This window comes from Mercenaria mercenaria, chromosome 1 (assembly GCF_021730395.1).
Source record: "Mercenaria mercenaria strain notata chromosome 1, MADL_Memer_1, whole genome shotgun sequence".
Taxonomy (NCBI): domain Eukaryota; kingdom Metazoa; phylum Mollusca; class Bivalvia; order Venerida; family Veneridae; genus Mercenaria; species Mercenaria mercenaria.
The window spans coordinates 32342785-32366121 of record NC_069361.1 but is presented as its reverse complement, the minus strand read 5'-3'; positions in this window follow the sequence as shown (position 1 = coordinate 32366121).

Below are 23337 nucleotides of genomic sequence, written 5' to 3'. Positions count from 1 at the left end.
TAGCGGAAGGGTCGTCAGCACGAGGCTATCAATAGCACGTTTTCAGATCCAAAGCGTAGCGTTAATTGGAGATATGCTTTAGACAGATTGCATTTCGTTCAAATTAGAATTGTCTGATTTCTCTGGAACTTTGGTGTTTACTTCAGAGTCTGAGTCAGATTTAGAGCTCGAATATATATTAAATAAACTTTCCAGATTCAAAGTAGCATTTGTGCTATATCCATCTTCGTTATCAAATAAACAAATTGTCTCTTTCAGTATGCTACTTACTACCACTCCGTCTGGAGTACTCGTGTAACGACCTGATTTCTGTTCACCGCCATTGTCCACTGAACTATCACTTTCTTTTCTTTTCATTTCCTTATCCTGTTTACTGTTTTTCCAGCCATAACACAGATATAGTATTATGTCCAAATGATAGTTGTTTTGACTTTTTTCCAATCTGCTCCAGTCTCATGTTAACTTATCCAAAAAATAGGTTTCTTTGCTATATATTTGCTCATAGCTAAAACAAACCTGCTTTACATCTTGATCGCGTGGCTTTAGAATGAGTTTTAATGGAATGCGCAAACAAACCTCATGACCATAAGCAACGGAACTATGAAACATTGAATGATTCCTATGACCTAAAAGGACAAGAAATAATACCAACTCTGAGTCCAAACTTTGGAATGTAAAAGATAGGGGTTTATACACATAGCCATGTCTCCAAGTGTAGTGCTTTATGGGCGGCTGCGTTCTTTGAATGGGCTTTTCCCGATGTACTTTTGCCCTTGATTTTCATACACACATAATCAAAAGTTAGTAACTATAAAAGATTACACGTCACACGAAATCATATTTAGAACGTTTTCATTGATGCCAAGTATATAAATTTTAGTAGAAAGGAAACGAACCCATAACATAGCATATTGATCATTGTGTAGCAAACCAACACATACCGTTAAGCTGCGTAGATACTTTTAAAGGCATTCTGCTTTAATGGGAATAATGGTTATCTATTCCAGTTTCATACAATTTTGTAATGTTTCACATTATTTTGTTTCATTGTGATATGCTCTGTCGTTTTGTCTTCAACAAAGTTTAGTTTGGTGTAGTTTATATGTCAATAACAATAGTGTCTTTCCAGTAGCAAAACCTCTACAAAACATAGAATGCATTAGCATTATTAAAAACATTATTACATCAGTCATAATATATCGTCGCTAAAACATGCTAACATCGATATTGAAACGTCATTTGTGTTATTTAAGAAAATCAATGGTTATTATGCAAAATCAGCACCGTGAAACGCCTTACACAAAAAGTTAACTTATTCTAATCTCTATCTTGCAGTTGAAACTGGATCTTGTGCCGTTTGTAGTGCAATCAGTTACAAGGTAGGTGATCAAAATTTGTTCATCTCTAATATGTTTTTTCTTTCATCTTTCGTTCAAAATACAATTATGCACACTTTTATTCATGGTGACTTTGAAAATATATTATGATACATTGGATATTTTTTAGCTTAAAATTTAATAAATATACCTATTGAGATATTACGGAATGTATTAGAATCGGCGCCAAAATGGCATTTCGTTGTCGTTTGCACTGCTTGAATTTTTGGATTTTATACAAAATTAAAAGTAATTTCAATTACATGTAAATTTTGAATGCAATTGCATTAAAGTGAATTTAATGTGAACTAAATTTCAAAATTAACTAAAATTTACTTTACGTTTAATTTTTCGTGAATTTTTTAAAATTCCTTTGCATTTAAGTTGCTCTTAGATAACATGACATTTCTGATTTAATTGTAATTTTAGGAAACTAAATCTGATGATTTATTTAATTAAGTGGCTATTCATGCAAGTAAATTTTGAATGCTACTGATCGAATATGATGAAATGTTTGTATAAACAGAAATTTGATTTACCAAAATTTCATAGAGTCCGAAATTTAATGAAATTTTAGGACAATAAAATTTAATCTGTCGATTTATATGAATTTAGTGGAACTTTATGCAAGTAAATGCCATTTACCAAATTTAACAAAATGTCTGCATACAAGGAAATTTAATTAACCAAAATTTCATATAATCCCGAATTTAATGAAATGATAGGGAAATCAGTCTGATGATTTATATGAATTTAGAGAGTCTTCACACAAGTAAATGTGAAGGTCATTGAATTAAATTTTAGGCAATATGTATCGTAAAATTTAATGCCATGAAGTTAAGGCGGGGATGCGGATGGTTCAGAATGCTTCAAAAGGGTCCGTGCCAAGTTTGAGGTTACCCCATGAGTTAATCTCATCCAAGTCCTTACGTGTGTTTAAAGATTGATATTCCTATATTGATGCATACCGGTTCTCGCAATTTTTGTAGAGCGTATAAAAGTAATAAGTAAACTCGTTTCTATATTGTGTCTTAAAATATAATAGAAGTAATTTTATCCAAGTAATGTATTTCAAGCAATAAATAACCAGTAAATCCAGCTAGTGCACAGTCTAAATGAATATATAAAACTGAGAGTGATTTCTTCAGGTTCTTGGAGATAATATAACGGTACCCACATAAATAGCATCAGGTCATATAATGATTAGACATGATGAGATATTCCTTCATGATTATACGGTAAATATGCAGACTACTTTGTCTAATCCACTAATACCCTTGTCTAGCAGACGAAAAGGTGACCGCAGTTAATTGATAAGTTCTATATTTTAGCGCGGCTGATTTAAATATTTAACTGCATTATGTTTCAAAGTAATCGGAAATCTTTAGTAACTTTAACTTATTTTACATTCAATCAATCAATCAATCAATCAATCAAACAAACAAACAAACTATCTATCTATCTATCTATCTATCTATCTATCTATCAATCAATCAAACAAACAAACAAACAAACAATCAGTCAGTCAATCAAGCAATCAATCTACCTATCTATCTACCTACCTACCTACCTACCTACCTATCAACCAATGATTTTATTATTCATTCAGTCATTCTTCTCAAGCGTCTATTTCCTTAATAAAATTTTGTATACAATTATACGTTTAACGAATTACTTATTTTCAGTTGACCAATCAGTCAATTAGCCAGACAATCAATCTATTCATCACACATTCAGTCAGAAAAGTTATTGATTTGTACTCAAAATATTTAGGTCAATCTTCAAACTTTTGATTTCCTATCATTTGTAAATGTCAGTCATTCAGTCAGTCAGTCAGTCAGTCAGTCAGTCAGTCAGTCAGTCAAGTCAGTCAGTCAGTCAGTCAGTCAGTCATCTATTTATATTCGTTTGATTAACTTTCGAAATATTCATATAATGAGTCAATCGTTCACTCAAACAATCAATCAGCCATTCAGTCAGTTTGTCATATAATACTTATTATAGTGTATAAACACTCCGTCATTTTATTCCGATTTTCATTTGAATATAAGAGCATAGCTTACAGTGATTAGTCAAACATAAAATATTGCTCCATTCTTAGTTTTCAATTCATATTTTTTATCAGTCGCTTTTTGGACTTCGGTGATTCGTATGATTTGAAAAGAAAGCATTCTGAGGACTGTCAATCCCTGCGTAGCAACTTAAGGGTTGCTTACCTTAGGGATAACCTGGGTCCCTGATACATAATGTTAAGGGGGTGTGGGTGTCCGAACAGAGCGGATGGTTCGGAATGCCTAACAAGGGCCCCATGCCCAGTTTGAGGTTACCCCATGGGTTAATCTCATCCAGTTTACGTTGCATAAAATTTGTATAACTACTTTGTTATTCAATTACTTCACTTATGTCGGACAAAATCTGAAGAAATCATAGCCATCACGCCTGATATGTCCGATGCACAGTTGGAGTTTTTTTACATGTATCATTTTCAACAAATTTAATTTCAAGCAAATGTGAGAAACAAAGTTTACTGGAATTTAAACTGAATGAAATTTACCTGCATTTGAAATATACAATGTACTTAAAACAGTTAACTTCCAATTTACGAATTATATTTTACAAATGAAATCTAAAAAAAAAATAATTTACAAGTAAATTCCACTTTTTATGCAGTGTTGTGTTTTCACTCAAATAAAAGTGGTGCTAACAATAATTTCCGTCGATCATTTTGCAAAATACTTGAGATTGTCCTTTAATAATCAATTCGGAGTACGTTCTTTGGGTAATAAATGCAAACGTCGCTTTATCCTTTTTGTAAAAAAACATGCACTGGGCGTGTTATGCGCCAAAATGTATATTGATACCGTTTTGGCATCAGAAGACGATATGTTCAAGGCTGAACACCACTAAATCCAGCTGTTCTTTATTTCATATTAAAATCCACTTACTTCATAACGGTTTTTCGACATTTTCTAGCATATCAGATTTTCAGAGACTTATATTCCCATAAAGAACTAGATCGCTACTTTAGAAAAACAAAAACAAAGGGTTGTTAACATTTATATAAGAAAACTACAGTTCGTTAAATACAACCCGCTGAATATACTACTTTTCGCTTCTTTCAATTTCTCTTTTCGAGACATTAAATTCTTAACCAGCGGGAAGTTAGCTGTAGAGCAATAACAGCAGTATTACTGCTATTACTGCTATAACGTTCTAGTACTAATACTGCTGTTACTGCCGAAACGTTATAGCAGTAACAGCAGTATTACTGCTACTACTGCTGGAAGTTATAGCAGTAGCAGCAGTATTACTGCTATTACTGGTGTAAAGTTATAGCAGTAACAACAGTATTACTGCTGTTACTGTTGGCAGTTTTAGCAACAACAACAATATTACTGATGCTACTACTGGATAGTTATACATGTAAGTTACAATTTACGTTACCAAACACACAAACTATATATCTTGTGTTCTGTTGCCTTAAATCTAATTTAGCATTTAGAAATAGCATATTTACAATTCAATCAAAATATGTTTTAACATAGCTTTGCATTTTAACTTTAAACACATGTATTTAAAAAACAATCTACGTTACAATTTACGTTACCTAACATATAAACTATACATTTTCATGTATTCTGTAATGTGAACACATACTTTATCTTTAAAAAAATAGCAAACTTACAATTATTTTTTTGTTTGAAATATTTTGCATTCAATTTTAAACACATACATTAAATTTTAACAATCAAACTATTTAATTTGCATGGCCCATGATTACATCTTGATGAGAACACTACGCACACAAACTTTTTTAAACACTTAATATATATATGTCAGCTATTTTAGTGACATACTTACAATATATACAGACATTGCCCGAAACAGTGCACTATAATGATATTAAATTTGAAACAGACATATCACTATATTTAGAAATCTAGTTCATGTTTATGCACACGTACATTTTGTTAACTGCTGTATGTTGTAACTGTGATTGTTTTGAATGTGCAGTAGATTCATTCATCAACATAGACTTCATCCAACATGTTGTCAATCTCGACTGTATCCTTAAGTAGATGTACCATGTACATATAGCTTCTATGGAGCCGGTATCCAGTAATGGTCATAACTGGAATACTGTGACTTTCTTTAACCTTCAGCCTGCTGGCAGCAAGTAATTCTGCCTTAGCGACCAGTGCAGACCAAGATCAGCCTGCACATCTGTGCAGGCTGATCATGGTCTGCACTGTTCGCTATTCAGTCAGTAAATTTTCAGTGAACATACCTTCGAATAATAAGTGGTACTGCCTAAATTGAATGATGGACCAGTCCATTTTAGAAATTTAGCAGGGTAAAGGTTAATACTGTCTGTATATACTGATGGTAGTTCAAGAAGACAATTATAGGAACTGTCTCAAAATAAGATACCCTGTAAGTGAAATTGATGTAACTCAAGTAGGTAAAAGTAAGGTGCAAAATGGTACATTAGATTTGCCCAGTCTGAAGGCCAGTTCTTACAAAAGTAACACTTTTGAAGGCAAATATGGGACTTCAAACTTGATGTGTGAAGGCCATAACTTCTTGACAAGTTTATGCCAGACCGATGCCCAATTTGATATCCAGTCATCTGAACCTCAACTGGTTTCTAGGGAACCTAAGGTCGGAGACAAACTAAAAATATTGGGGAATATTTTTACTAAAAGTTAAGCCACTTATGTGAAGTTCGGAGGCCACTTCTTTCCAAAGGTTTGTGGACCTCATACAAGCAACCCCATTCAACATCAAGAGCTCCCTAGAGTATTGCCCTTCAATCACACTGGGGAGTTGCCTTTTAATCATGTTAGGAACCAACAGTTAATTCATCCTTGTTTTGTCTAGGTCATGAGGGCATACGGGCCTGACGGTTGCCGCCACTAGAAACCGTGTCATTGTATTTGATACCACCTTCTCTACCAGGGTTCCATCTTCCCGCATTAAAACTAAGTGCATGTACGTCAAGTCCTTCTCCATGGCAGCAACTATGGAACAAATATATGTTGAGTGATTCTTGTCCTGCGTCGCAAACTGTAGTGTCCTTGTTTGGGGATCTATGTCCTTCACCTCAGTTTTACTAATCCCTTCATTCAGAGATTGGTAGTTTACACTACCCTTTCTGTACACACTCCGGAGGAAAAGGGTTGGGTTATAACAACAATTAGAGTATGGGCCTTGCTCCTGACACTATGGCTTTACACAATTATGGAAAATCGGCTTGGAGGGGTTTTGTGCAGGGTCTTTGGGATGTGTTCAGGTCTCCTGTTCTGATGGATAAGTCCAGTAGGGGCACGTTGTGCCAGAGTCTCACTTGTGGGTCTGCTTGTGACTTACTAACTCTTACTCAGTAAGTGGACGTTTGGATTTGGTTAAGTGTGGGCAAGATCGATTTATCTCCAGTGTGAGACTGCAGTCTCTAAAACTGATGATAGATATGGCTGTGCAGCCTTTATTTAACCACAACATCCTTTGTACTTGGGTCGAAGCATGAGTCCCTTCATGATGGGAATTGGTATTTTGGGACCTGTCGCGGGACCAGTCTGGTTTAAGCAATAGAGATTGGGCTAGAGGCCTGGGGAAAGGGACTCCGGGTAATGGATCACTTACTTTCGATCCTCTTTCAGATACGGGTCAGCATAGGCAAAGCCCAGTCTGGCAATAGACGCAGAGACTGCGTCCATCTGTTTGGGGTCTTCGCAGCTTCCTGGGCATCCCAGGTTTATCCTTGTGAAAGATGCAGAAACTACATCCATCTGTCCACCAAGCTTTCCAGAAAACCCAGGTTTCTCAGATTTGTATGTTTTGCTACGTATCTTGGCTGTGTTTTAGAAATTTAGGACAGAATGGGTTTCCCATAGTACACATTAGTATGAGTAGTCCCATCCCCAGGTATCGCAACACTAATAATTTGGTATGTTTCTCCGTGTAACCAAGGAGTTTATGAACTATTGTATATCCCCTGGTATGCATTAGTGTCAGTAATATGGTCCTTGCTCTGGGTATCCCAGGGCCTTAATAATTTGGTGTGTTTTTTCTAGGCATCCCTGAAGTTTATGAACTTAGGTCAGGGTATCCCATGACCTTAATTCTTGTTATTATAAGATATGTGTGGAATAACTGCTTATATATAGTAATTAACCTTCCATTGGGGAATCTCGTCTGTTTTAAGAAGGAGGTCCTGGTGGTCTGCTTTGCATTAGATATATAATCGTTATTGGTGAACCTCCATGTTAATTATCCAGCAGGGTAACCCTGTTATGCCTGATTCTGCAAGGAATCCATTTGTGGCCTCCCAGGCCTCCTTCACACACACTTGTCGCCCTTGTGACCCACTTTATAGAACGTGGGGGAGGGTGTAGTGGGAATGCAGTTAAAGGTTACATCACATGGCCAGGAGGACCAATCGTTGACAAGGAGTATCTCTCTCGACCAGACTCCATTGAATGCAGTTGTATTTATCATCAACAACCGAAATCTAAGGTCATCTGCCTGTTAGCGTTAGAAACCTCTTCCGCCCCTAATATGAGTGTCGACCCTGGTATAGTAAATACCATTTTCACTTCAAGGTCAAGGTCATACTTAGTGGTCAGAGGTCATACCTTAGGGTTTATATTGCTCTGCATTGCTGTGTTCTTGTTATTTATTTGTACTTATGATAATTATGATATGCAGTCATACTGGTACATGCAAAAAGCTATATATTCTTAAAATATTTATATAATATTGTCTAATGAATTATAAAATATATTTTTGAATCTTCTAGTAATTTCAACAGAGTAATGTAAGTTACGGATAATACATAATATTTGTTCATCTAAAATGATATGTACATATGATAATTTCAATTTTAAATACATAAACATATGTAAATGTCTTGTTTATTATGATTAATTGAACAATTGGCATGTTTTTAATATTATTCTATTTAAAGAAAGTTACTCTTTCCGTGTAAAACAACGGCTCTTAAAAAGACTTTCGACGATATAACTATTAAAAAGTGATCCCCACCAAACCTAACGGACAATTTTACTAGATCTACAACTCTAATACCCTCCATTGCCAATAGTTAACATTTTGATTGTACTACTACTACTGGTGCCGCTACTTCTATTGCTATTACTACATGTACTTCTTCTTCTTCTACTACTACTACTACTTCTACTACTACTACTACAACTGCTACTACTGACACTACTACACCTGCTTCCAATAATACGTCTTGTACATCTACCTCTTCTTCTCCTGCTGCTGTTGTTGCTGTCACTTATTCCTTTGCTGCTGCTGCTGCTGCTACTACTGCAACTGTAACTGCCACTGCCACTGCCACTGCCACTACCACTACCACTACTACTACTACTACTACTACTTTCTATTGCTGTCGCTACCGTACTTTACTGCCACTGCTAAGTATTGCAACTATTAACTTCTATTAATACTAAGTTCTATGCTAGCAGTTTCTTGTGCAGTTTTCTTCTGAAGAATTACTTCATACCGAAGTTTGCAGGGATTATTGACACTGGTGTGTTTTGTGAACGTATTGTGAATTGTTATTTTCCTAAAAAAATGTATACACCAAGATACAGCGTCTAGAAATAGAATCCCTTTTCCCGTTGCGGAATGCTCTGATTTCTGTGTCAAGTTTTGGTATCTGGGGCTAATGGTCAAACGGAAGGACGGACGGACGGGCGGACAAGGGCAAATCTATATGCCCCCCCCCCCTCCCCCGAGTGGGGGCATAAAATGCAGCAATTAGGCCTTAAATACACGAGTTATCACTAAATTTGACCAAATGACCGGGGGTCGTTTTTTTTATGGGAGTCAATATTCTTCGTGAGGTTCAGTTTACTTCACGTGGGGGAGTCATAGTACTATGATCTGGAGGTCATAATACTATGACCGGGGGGTCACTTTTTCTATAGAATAATGACCGGGGGGTCATTATTCTATGGGGGTCGAAATACTTCATTACACCGGCAGAAGACCCAATGTGTTCTTCCCGGTACAATTTCAGATATGAGCAGGGCTGGGTAGAACTATCGATTATCTGTGAGCCTTTTTGCTTTCTTAATATGTACTATGTAGCTCGACTATTCAAAGAATAGGTAGAGCTGTTGGACTCATCCGTGCGTCGGCGTCAACGTCGGAGTCTCGATTTGGTTAAGTTTTTGTATGTAAGCTGGTATCTCAGTAACCACACGTGGGAATGGATTAAAACTTCACACACTTATTCACTGTAATAAATTAACTTACGCTGCACAGGGTCCATAACTCTAGTTTTCTTTGTTACAAAATTATTTGTACGTAAGCTGGTATTCACATATGGGAATGGAATGAAACTTCATACACTTGTTCATTGTTATGATCTGACAGACACTGCACAGGGTTCAATGGTTCATAACACAATATTTTTACTCAATTTTGCCCCTTTTTAACTTTTATATTAATCCAATTGACAAGGCTTTTGAATAGTCGAGCGTTACTGTCCTCTGACAGATCTTGTTATTGATGCACGTATACGATATCTCACGAAGACGTTACAGACAGTCCCTTAACATTTAAGAGTTCTTCAAATCTCAGCTTAAAAGCATATTTGTTTATGGCGCTGGTGTTATCAGACAACACAACACAACCCCCCCCCCCCCCCCCCCCCCCCCCCCCCCCCCCCCCCCCCCCCCCCCCACACCCAAAAAAGAAAAAAAAAAAAAAGAAAAAAAAACGGTGATTACGGATCAATATGCTTCCATTTTATATTCCAAGAAGTCAAACTATTTTGCCTCAAATTACAGTTAGTCGGAATACAGTCTGGATTCTTAGCGGACAAAGACCATGGTGTATAAGCAGTTGGGAAGCTCTCTGATCAAATACAAATGAAGTGGTGTAAAAATAGTATTTATACATGTCCAAATCTCTAAATCTAAGTTCTAGAATCCTGTTCATATTTTGTATGTATATATTTTAAATGTGTGTTATGTAATTGTAAAACGCAATAGAATATTTTATAATTTTTGCGCTGTATAAAAGCCATGTATTTGTATTTGTATTTATATATGTGATATATATGTGGATATAAAGATCAAAAGAGATCAAAATTATGCATCATGTCTCGGTGCATATACTTTAAAAGCTTATTGTAATGATGCTGGGAGGAGACCTAAGTTTTCGATGAGAAAAAAGATCAAGACTGTACGTATTTATATTCCTTTCCTTCATAATATTTCTTTTGAAAACTGTGATATTTTTGGTATCTACATGTATTACATTATTTCCTGATTCAGTATTATCAGTAGAAGAAATCTAACGTTAATTATCACTCCTTACAATCTAGTTTTCGCAGAATTACTAAAGGTAGAAAAAAATCAGCAGGTTTTCTTTTATAAATTTTTCATTCCAAGGACTTTTTTCCAACAAAAATTCTTGTCTTTTTACACTACGAGATACATATGTTAAAAGTAAATTTAAGCTTTGCTTAGACAATTTCTCCACGATAATACTGACAAAGTTTGTTAACCGAGATACAGTAACATAATTCAACTTTTGGTTGTTACATTATAAAATACAACTACATTTTAATGGTCATTCAAACAAATCGTCTGTGCAAAGTCTGCCAACAAATCAGACTTCCATTTATTGCTAGTGGATATGACAGTACTCTAGAAAAGTTATTTATTGTTTGGTTTCGGTGAACTTTTTACTGAATATATCTAAAACGACGTCTTTACGACTGTTTTCAATCAAAGGTGAAAATGTGCGAAGATTGTGACTGTATACTAATATATTTCTGTAATGGAAACCATGATAGATCCATTGAAGGATATTCATTTAAATTGACAGTACTGTAAAAAAGAGAATATCCCCTTCCTAATACGCCCTATAAAATCTAAATTTTAGCAACGTTAGTCTATCCACTGGAGTCGCTCCAAACGTAAAGTTTTAGGGCAAGAGGAAACGTTTTGACTTTCTGCTTTAGAGTCGTTACTTTGAATAAAAATATCGTGTAGTCTAGTACCTCAGCAGTAGTTGAACAAATAAATGTTGATATCTTAATTTGTTGATACAAGCTTGTAATGAGAGGCACTCTCTGCTGGGAAACCGTATTTGTTCAGTCGTTTTAATGGCGGAGCATGTATTAATAGACTGATTAACAAATTACGAAAAGCGTAGATCTAAATCAATATGTTGGGCTGTCGCAATAAATTGTTAGACGTGAAGCACATGTCTGTGATTGTTTTACAACAGCCTTTGTAATATCAATGGGAACAAACCCTGGGTATCAATTCACCGCGAGAGGCAACCGTATCGTATTATTGTTTTACAAAGAAGCAAGGCGTTTCCCCGATTTCCTTTTTTATATTTCAGATATTTTTATGATACTGACGAAATTCGTAGCCAAAGACAAAATTATCCTCAGGTATAATGGTTTACTTAAGAAATAATATATCTCATCGGTGATTTGTCGCTGAATAAATCACTGTTTGGAGTTCAGATGCGAAGGAATTATATCACGAGGGCGTAGCCCGAGTGATATTATGCTACGCATCTGAACGACAAACAGTGGTTTATTCAAGAGCCAATCACTGAATGAGATATATTATTTCGATTCTAACACGTTATCAAGAACTTTAAAGTACACCCTTGTCGGCATGCATTAAATATTTGCCCGTTTTCAGTCGGGTTCTTTTCCAGCGCGCCGCTACGCCGCTTGACGCTATGACGTTATAGTTGTGACGTCAGAACAGTGAATTGTTGTTTAATAATTCACTGTTTCCAGCCTTCTTTGTTTAATAGGAAAATGAATCGGATCGTGTTAGAATTGTAAAGAGTGTTAACTCTGAGCCCATTTGCATGAAACATGTTAGATTCGACTTAGGGATAATGTATCGATTTAAGTGGAGGCAGGCTAGAACATTTGGAAGCATAGAATGCAAGCATGGAAAATATCTTGATTGAGTCTGTTACTTAAAGGTACTGAAGACTGTTGAGAAGTTGATAACAGGTAATGAAACGTGCAACACCTCTTGCACTCTTTAGCACCTGTTTAAGCAGAACTTAACTCCCGTGTACAAAATATAGAATGGGTATCATAGAACCAGACATGTAACAACCAATCAGAAATACAAATTTCGGCTATCCCGAAGATATTTTCAAGTCCCGTCCCGAAAACGCGTTCTCAAAATATCGTTTCAAGTCGGTTATCCTGAAGTAAAATGCTCTCTTGGAATTTGAGATACCGTATTTCAACTATATTTATGAACCATGTATACGAAACATCACTCCGAACGATTCTAGTAGGTTTTGAAGTTTGATAAGAGTGTTTCACCATGAGCTCATTTTAGTCTAAAGTGGTCTGTTATTATGTAGCTCCCAGAGGAATGGTGGATCAATTTAAAGACTATCGAATCCCATTAACTTATAAGAAATACTGCTTCCCGTTAGAGAAAGGTCAAGTAAAGTATGATTAGGGTTTGTCACTGGTTTCAAGACAGCTTGTAAACAGCTACTATGAAGAATACAACAATCATAACTCAGATTATTTTTCACTTGCATATTTTCATTCAAGACCTCAGGCTACATCTTATGGGGTATATATTTCTCAATTAATTATGTTTGCCAGAGCGTGTAGTCATGTCAAGCATTTCAATGAACGTAATCAATATATTACAAGTAAACTTCTTCAGCAAGGCTACCGTTATTACATATTGCGTAAATATTTTGCTAAATTTTACTATCGTAATTCTGATTTAGTTTTAAAATTCAATAGTAATTTAAAGACACTTCTGCGAGAAGGTATTTCTAAACCCGTTTTTATGGGGATGTGGTTTACAAACTTCGTAAGATCTTGGGTCATGGTAATTTTCCAAATGTATTTGGTAAAATTATAAAACGTTTTATTAAAAGAGGTTACGACCCAACTGTTTTGAGACATACCGCATGTTTAGTGTTCAACCCGTTTACAGTTGGACACTACGCTTTCCTCTTTGATTGTGTCTGACGGAAGAGGGGGAGGACTCTATGATAAGCAGTTTTTAAATCCTACCAGGACTGAACTGTTTTGATATCTGTCTTCTGGCCTGTTTCGTCGGGCCCTTAAGGGTGTTTCTCTTGTTGCTCTGTCTTCTGAAAAGGCATTGAGTACATGCGTTTTTGGTTCTAAAGGTTTGCTTTTTATATATTTATACACGAGCATTTTTGTGTTTTACATGCCATGCCTTTTTGTTTCCATTACGTGTGCTAGAGATTCACCTGGAGGGGATTACTTTTATTTACACTGTCCCGTGTCTTTGGAACATGGTGGGGGTAAGAGGGAGGTTGGGGGCGCACCATAAACCGGTTTAAGCTCCCCAGTGGTGTTTTTGCCACTGACCGTTCCAAGGCGGTGCCCCACTGTGTTCCTTTGTTTGTTCGTTATGTTCTAATGTGTTAGATTTTTGTGTGTGAGCGCGTGTATGTGTGTGTATGTGTGTGTGTGCGTGTGTGTGTGTGTGTGTGTGTGTTTGTGGTGTGCGCGTCTGCGTACTGTGGGTTTCGTTTTGGGGAGGCTGCGTTTTTGGTACGTGGCATTCCCTGTTTGATATTTGTCTTTGTTTTTGTTTTTGTTTAAAACGATTCGAAGTGAAGGTTGATTTTAACGTTAGATATCCGATACTTTCTTGGCTTGTAATGGCATATCTTATGCACTATATTTCATCTATGACTATTGAAACATGCAGTACAACATATCCTCCTACACAGTATATATGCCTTTTTGTATGTATATATATTTTGTTTTCTCAACAGTTTTCTTTCCTTACATTGTAGAATAACTTCTTGTCCAAAAGCGTCTTACCTTTTCAGTACGCTTTATAGTCAAGAATGAAAGCGCTTTGTAGCGACGCTGACATCGTCTGTTGGTTTTTCCAGAAAAAAAAAGGAACAGAATATGAACCAGTGTTTCTCTTGTTGCTCTGTCTTCTGAAAAGGCATTGAGTACATGCGTTTTTTATTCTAAAGGTTTGCTTTTTATATATTTATACACGAGCATTTTTGTGTTTTACATGCCATGCCTTTATGTTTCCATTACGTGTGCTAGAGATTCACCTGGAGGGGATTACTTTTATTTACACTGTCCCGTGTCTTTGGAACATGGTGGGGGTAAGAGTGAGGTTGGGTGCGCACCATAAACCGGTTTAAGCTCCCCAATGGTGTTTTTGCCACTGACCGTTCCAAGGCGGTGCCCCACTGTGTTCCTTTGTTTGTTCGTTTTGTCCTAATGTGTTAGCTTTTTGTGTGTGAGCGCGTGTATGTATGTGTGTGTGTTTGTGTGTTTGTGGTGTGCGCGTCTGCGTACTGTGGGTTTCGTTTTGGGGAGGCTGCGTTTTTGGTACGTGGCATTCCCTGTTTGATATTTGTCTTTGTTTTTGTTTTTGTTTAAAACGATTCGAAGTGAAGGTTGATTTTAACGTTAGATATCCGATACTTTCTTGGCTTGTAATGGCATATCTTATGCACTATATTTCATCTATTACTATTGAAACATGCAGTACTACATATCCTCCTACACAGTATATATGCCTTTTTGTATGTATATATATTTTGTTTTCTCAACAGTTTTCTTTCCTTACATTGTAGAATAATTTCTTGTCCAAAAGCGTCTTACCTTTTCAGTACGCTTTATAGTCAAGAATGAAAGCGCTTTGTAGCGACGCTGACATCGTCTGTTGGATTTCCAGAAAAAAAGGAACAGAATATGAACCAGATCTGTTGCCGGCTCGCCACAGCAAGCCTGTATATTACGTTAGTAATTTAGTGTGAAAACAACATGAACACACCTAGAACTCCGAACGTTCCGAAAATTAGGACCAACCTGGATTAATCCAGCTTCATTGTATCAATAAAACAAAAAAACCGGAGACCAAATATTACATTTTGCAAAGTAACCAATAGAAATCGGGCTTACAAAGCATAAATTTACGGACATAAGTATAGTAACCCAAATATGTCTTTGAAACGAAAAGAGACGACATAATACAAAGCACTGAGCTCTATTTATTCTTTGGCTGTAATCTTTTACTCATGTTTCATTTCTTCACGACTTTATCGTAGATTTTCATATAAAATTCCTATTGTAGTAATGTCCCGCCGAGGCTTGCCGAAATAATCGCAGAAATTATGTTTATCTACTTCCAGTTGTCTACTGTTACTGTTTTGGCAAGCAAAACATTGAGATAACAGGCATTGGCATTTACCTTTGCATTTTGTTTGATAAGCTATACGTTTTATAACAACCAGACATTACAATGCTCAATGATAAGGCAAAATTATCAAGTTGATCTGTTATTAATCTTGTAGCAATATTTATGATTTATACTTTTCGCCAAGCATATTAATTATAAAGGTGTTTTCATGATTAGTATGTCCGCATTCCAAAGATCTTTGCAATTCTAATCAAAACAGGATGTTTTGCGTCGATACTAACAGGGTGTTTTGCGAATAAAGCAGTTTTGTTTGTTTTGGGTTTAACGCCGCTTGTCAACAGTATTTCAGTTATGTAACGGCGGACAGTTAACCTAACCAGTGTTTTTTGGATTCTATACCAGTACAAACCTGCTCTCCGCAAGTAACAACCAACTTCCCTACATGAATCAGAGGTGGAGGACGAATGATTTCAGTCACAATGTCTTTTATCAAATCGTCACGGAGAACATATGCCTCGCCCAGGGCTCGAACTCACGACCCCACGATTTAAAACACAATGTCTTTAATCACATCGTCACGGAGAACATACGCCCCGCCCGCGGATCGAACTGACGACCCCGCGATCCATAGATCTGCACTCTCCCTGCTGAGTTAAGCGGGCGGATGCGAACGATGCAGGTATCAATAGATATTGCTTAAATGCTACAGATAATCTATATTGACAAAAAGCCAAATGAAAAGTAATTGCCCTAGTACTTTTACTGCGAAAAGTGTGAATAGCTGTCATACATGTTTGTTTGTAAGCTGCCTTTAAACACAAGTTTTGTCTGCATTGACAGTTCTGAATAAACGCAAACAACTTTTAACAAGAAATGTGTGTGCTCTGTTCAGAACAGTACATTGAATTCGATTCGTTTTATTTCTTCGAGCATAATGACCTGTAAGCCGTCGTCCGCTTCTGAATTCTATTGTGAATTCTACAGGGAGTGCAACAGGATATATTCAAAGTAGCCAGGACTTATTTAGATAACGAATGCACTACATGCGGGTCGTCACGTGCGTTACAGAAGCAGATCTGAATAAAAGCATGCACTTAGAATATTATTCAATCATATTATAAATACATCAGATGTATTATGCATATCAATTATGTATGTATTAGGGTTTCACGGTGCAGTTATGTTCTGGTTATTTCATTGTTTGGCTGCAGGAAATTAGTTTTTATCTCGTGTCGTTAAAATATGCTTTTTTCAAACTGCAAAAAGACCGATAACTAGTATATACTTACCTGGCACTGGTTGTAGATACAGATGAGAATATCTGGTTCGATGGAAACTGTGATGGTAAAAATTATATATGTATATAATCAATAGTGTCATTAACAGGACGAAAGTCATCTGGTATGGGTGAAATCACTCGAAACGCCAGTCTGGTGTGCAATAATAAATAGAGGATATTTGTTTGTTTTGGGTGGATATGGAATGTATCTCATCGAGAAGGGATGTAATTGAAATATTTTCACGAGCGCGTAGCGCGAATGAAAATATATAAAAATTGCATCACTTTATGAAGTTGTCATTAAGTAAAATAATTTGAATCGAGAAATATAGTATAAGGAACAAAGTGCGACTACATTTTTCATCCTGTTGTACGCAAATAATTTAAAATGTATACGCACTGCAAAGCTATATCATTTGCAGTGAGTGATATGCAGTGAGTGATATGGATTATATCTCATTGGTAAAACACAGTATTTCATCAGTTAGCATAAAATAAATGTCTCTTTTCACAATTACGCAATCATATTTTTCTTATAGACATATATTATATATTTACCACTCAAAGACATTTTAGCTAGATTTGCATATTGAATGAACTTGATTCACCATAGCACTCGTATTGACTAGAGGCTATCTAACATCCCTTGAATCCCAAAGGAATGACGTGTTATATCGCATCACAAGAAAAACATTTTTCTTATGCGAAAATATATTACGTAAGTCGCGATATTACGCTCCGAATACAGACATATCAGCTGCCGAAAGATAATTGGTGCGATGAAGATCTTGTCAAATAGGAGATTAACAAGTACGATGCGTCATAAATCTAAATTAAGAAAATGTCCTAGTGACAAGAGTGTTTTGAAATTGGTTTTCATTCAAATATAGGGAAGGCATTCTATAAGCGGATATCACTTTATATATATATATATATATATATATATATATATATATATATATATATATATATATATATATATATATATATATATATATATAATTGTAGTGTGACTATGCACGAGTTTTATTTTAGATGTTTAAGTCTTCTGTTAACAACCTTTACCTTCAGGTGCTATATCAGCAAAATTATGTCTTAGCCCTAATTCATGTTTTGAGATGTATGTTGACATAATTTATATATATTTCATTAGCCTCGGCAGATATTTCCTTTGCCACTAAAAATAAGAGTTTGATACTGGCTGTTATTTAATACTGAAATGGAGACAAGTGTTGTGTAAAAATGCACACTGACTTTTAAATCATATCTGTGTAAGATACACCTTTCTTTTTTATGTCGCATTTCTGAAAGCCATGTATTTTTACTGCAACTGAAACGGCAATATCACATGTATGCATATCAAAACGTTTGACATTTAATTATAAAAGACTATGTTGAAATGTATCTTAGCAAACCGAACCTGCTATTATTTTGCTTGGTCGCATTCTATGCTTCCAAGGATCTTAAAAAAAAAGATTTAGCGTACAAGGGGTGTCAAATAAATGTACCGTCATGTGCAATTTAGCATTTCAAGGCGATTTCACTTACGTACTATCATATCCTACATGGAGCAAATGAAGTGATTGAAGTGTCATTAAATCGTGTCATGTAACTAACGTTTTATAGAATGTTGCCTGAAAAACAGTTATTTTGTGAGATACTGTAGCCTTATATCTCTATGTGTTGGTGCAAAGGAACTGATTGAAGTATCATTAAATCGTATCCTATAACAAACATTTATAAAATGTTGCCTGATAAACAGTTATTTGCTGAGAAAGTGGAGTCTTACATCTTGTATTAGCTTCAGTACTGATTAGAGACCTGTCGGCTATGAAGACAAATCAATACGAATGGCGAAATAAATCGCTAAATTGTTAAGCACATGTCTGTGATTATGCTTAGATAAAATACTTTCTTCGTAAAGCATTAGCAGTATAACGATCACACGAGGGCAATATTCACTTCGTGATACAGACGTAGTGTAATCAGATGGTCCTTTATTACAGACAGGGCGAAACGCACCAATACACAACAAGCCAGTTTATATGAAAATTGGTCAAGTATTTATCTAGAGGATCAACAACTTCATATTTGTTTATTGTGTACGTTTACAAAAATATTGCCGGAGCATGTTATCATATCCCACACTTGTCCTCATTGTTAATTAAATCTGTCCTTTTTAGTCGCTGGATTTCTATTAAATTCTGCAGTTAAACACTGCAACAAATTCTACATTGTAAAATAAAACTATTCCAAATTGAACTGAAGCTATCTAAACCTGCTTCGAAGGAGAGTGTTTTATGAGTAAGCACTGTCAAAGTCAACAAATATGTCTATCAGAGCCAGTTATGTCGGGGTCAGTTATATTTTTTCCGTGGAAAAAGCTTTTATCAAGTGGCAGGACAAAGGCCGAAATGGAAAAAAATGAGTTTACTTGTTCCATCCTTTCTAACTTGCATATATGATTATTCGATTATATTTTATTTATTCATTCATCCATTTATATATTTAACTATTTGTATTTGTCATGTGAAATTTTGGCTTCACAAGTTAAAGCTCGTTTTGATCTTATATATAAAAGAAAAATACGGTTTCTTTTTAATTCATGTCTTTTCAATGGTTTTATACACGCCACGCCACGCCACGCCACGCGTATCACATGACGTCAGCGCAACTTCACATTGATCTTGTTTCACATTCCATTATATTATACTAACTACTGCCTTTACGGCCGGTGTAATGAAGTATTTCGACCCCCATAAAATAACGAACCCCCGGTCATTATTCTATAGAAAATGTGACTCCTTTTCTGTAAAATATTGACTCCCCTTATAAAAAACTGACTCCCTTTGAAAACTCTATAGAATAACGACCCCCCGGTCATTATTCTATAGAAAAACTGACCCCTCCAAGTAAAATACTGACTCCCTAAAGCTCGAATCTCATAGAATAACGACCCCGGTTATTATTCTATAGAAAAAGTGACTCCTTCCATGTAAAATACTCACTGCCGAAATTACTACATTCGAACTCTCATACAATATCGATTCCCGGACATTATTCTATTTAAAAAAGTTACTCTTTCCGTGTAAAACACCGACTCCTAAAATAAATTTCGACGATAATATCTATTAAAAAGTGATCCCAACCAAACCTAACGGACAATTTTACTAGATCTACAACTCTAATACCCTCCATTGCCAATAGTTAACATTCTGATTGTACTACTACTACTGGTGCCGCTACTTCTATTGCTATTACTACATGTACTTCTTCTTTTTCTACTACTACTACTACTACTACAACTGCTACTACTGATACTACTATACCTGCTTCCACTAATACGTCTTGTACATCTACCTCTTCTTCTCCTGCTGCTGTTGTTGCTGTCACTTATTCCTCTGCTGCAGCTGCAGCTGCAGCTGCTGCTGCTGCTGCTGCTGCTGCTGCTGCTGCTACTGCAACTGCCACTACCACTGCCACTACTACTACTACTACTACTACTATCTATTGTTGCCGCTACCGTACTTTACTGCCACTGCTAAGTATTGCAACTTCTATTAATACTAAGTTCTATGCTAGCAGTTTCTTGTGCAGTTTTCTTCTGAAGAATTACTCCATACCGAAGTTTGCAGGGATTATTGACACTGGTGTGTTTTGTGAACGTATTGTGAATTGTTATTTTCCTGAAAAAAATGTATACACCAAGATACAGCGTCTAGAAATAGAATCCCTTTTCCCGTTGCGGAATGCTCTGATTTCTGTGTCAAGTGATGGTATCTTGGGCTAATGATCAAACGGAAGGACGGACGGACGGACGGACAAGGGCAAATCTATATGCCCCCTCCCCCGAGTGGGGGCATAAAATGCAGCAATTAGGCCTTAAATACATGAGTTATCACTAAATTTGACCAAATGACCGGGGGTCGCTTTTTTTATGGGAGTCAATATTCTTCGTGAGGTTCAGTTTACTTCACGTGGGGGAGTCATAGTACTATGATCTGGAGGTCATAATACTATGACCGGAGGGTCACTTTTTCTATAGAATAATGACCGGGGGGTCATTATTCTATGGGGGTCGAAATACTTCATTACACCGGCTCACATTCAATTTCCATTTTTTTCGCAATTTTTAGCCTCACTTTTCTTTGAAGGAAACAGGATAACGTGCTCATCTCTAAGCAACCGAGCATCAAACAGATACGCGGGAGTTTTGTTATAATCATGAAACTGATAACTAAAAGTTGTTTTTATAAGAAAACTAAATGTTTAGAGCCGAGTTTAATACAAAAGTGAAACTGAAAGTAGATCTAGACATTTTACTGATCAGTTAGGTGTTTTAGATCTACGTGAACTGTATTTCGGGATTATATTCAAGTTGATTTTGTTTATGCGGCATTTTTAAAGAAAGAATAAAGTGTAATTAAAGTTGTTTAAAAAGAAAATTGTTATTGTTTACATAAATATTATAGAGACAAGAAAGATAACTCATGCACACCGCAACTAGATGACACATGTTGTTTTATCTAAAAAATATGACGGGATTTGTACATAAGTCTCTGTGACGCAAGCGGTACGCACGGCGGCTGAAACGATATTTTATGCCTGGTGTCAGTGGTATGCGAGATCGATTCCCAACAAATCCTGTAAACTTTTTTTCTGGCAAAAACGACAGAAAGTACCATTTTTTGATAATTGCAAACCATATTTAGATTTTATATTTTTAGCCACGAGTTAAAATATTTTAAACCATTTAACCGCGTTATTTCTATAATTAGTCAATTATTCTTTTACTGTATGTTTGTGATAAAGTTATAAATAATAAACATGTGTTTTTATATTTCTTTTTTATGACGAAAGAAAAATAGTAAGTCAACAACTCAGAATTGTTTCATCAACTCCGTTTCATCGCCGTACGAAGTTTCATAAATAAATGTATGTTGAGTCAATTAATGTCGCTGACATGTCATTTCCGGTGTGAAATATTTTATTTTATGAATAAAAGATAAAATCCAGGCGCGTAGCTAGGGCATTCTTCATAGTACGCAGAGGTAATGCGTAGGGGTCTTGGTATCCTCCCCATGATATTTTTTTTCATCTGAGAACCGCAAATGGTGCATTTTGGCGTGTATTTGAAGCTAAACATTGCACGAAAACCTTATTCGTTCTTAATCTTTTATATAAAATGTACTATTTTACTAGGTATGTGTGTAATATTGCACGTGCAATTTGTGGTTCATTGATCCATGTTATATGTGTGCAGTATTCAAAATAGATGGTTGGTGGTAACACACTTTCAAAACAGCATTATGACTGGATAACAACAGATGTGTGCATAAGTATATATTCGAGAGTTGTTAAAAGGAATTTTGCCATAACTCCAAACTGAATACTAGTCAACAAAGACATGCTAAGTTTCATGATATTGTTACAAATGTACAAAATAAGAAACGGATGCCTTGCATAGAAAAAATATTTCGGCGAATGTCATCGACGTCTGCATTATGTCAACTTCGTCAAAATGTATTATTATCTTTTCTTCAACTAAAACAGTATTCTGCAAAATGTTTCTTACTCCTTTTAAATTATTTTACAGTTTGTCATCGTGATCTTGCGCTTAGCGCTTTATGCATCTCTTTCTCTGGCGAGCTGTAAAGCGCGAGATAGCGATGGTGAAGACATCGTGATTTCGCGCTGTGAACACTTTGCGTATTGTGAAGCGTGAAGTGCGAAATCACGATGGTGAAGCTAAACATCACGGTGGTGAAGCGAAACATCGAGAGAGAGAAAAAAAATCTCCATTTCGTGCTTTGTCATTTTGATCTCGCACTTCGGGTATCGCCTTCCCATGACAGAGAAGCGTGAAAGACGAAGCGCGAGATCACAACGGCGAAGTGCGAAACTATGAAAATTTCAGGCTTTAACATAAGCATTGAGCAGATTTCGTACCAACAATATTGAATCATAAAACAAGTATTTAAACGTAGCGGGATTGTTGATATAATATTATCTAAACGACATCTAAAACCAAGTATTACACTGAAATCTTGTTTTGATGATTTTTAAAAATGTTTAAGGTCTTTCGAAATATTAGACATATAATTTATTTACGTAATACGCATTGAAAATATTAAATCACCAATTATATAGAAAGAGCATATTTATCTCACTGTGAATTGGTTGTCAAATACTGTAATATCGTATGACTTGTACCGGTGTCACTAGCGTAAGATTTAACTAGGTGTAATGAATGGATTTCTATTGAATTTTATTTTCTATGGAATAATAATTGATAATTTCATACACTTAAGTACAATTATAACATATATCTATGATATCAAAGGCTGAGCGTTAAGCTATTATATCTTTTTTTTATTTATATACCGTTACAATAGTTTCGCGCTCAGCTCAAGATAAAGTAAATATTATGCGAGACAAATTACGTCTGCAGTGTTATACAAAAAGTCATATTCAA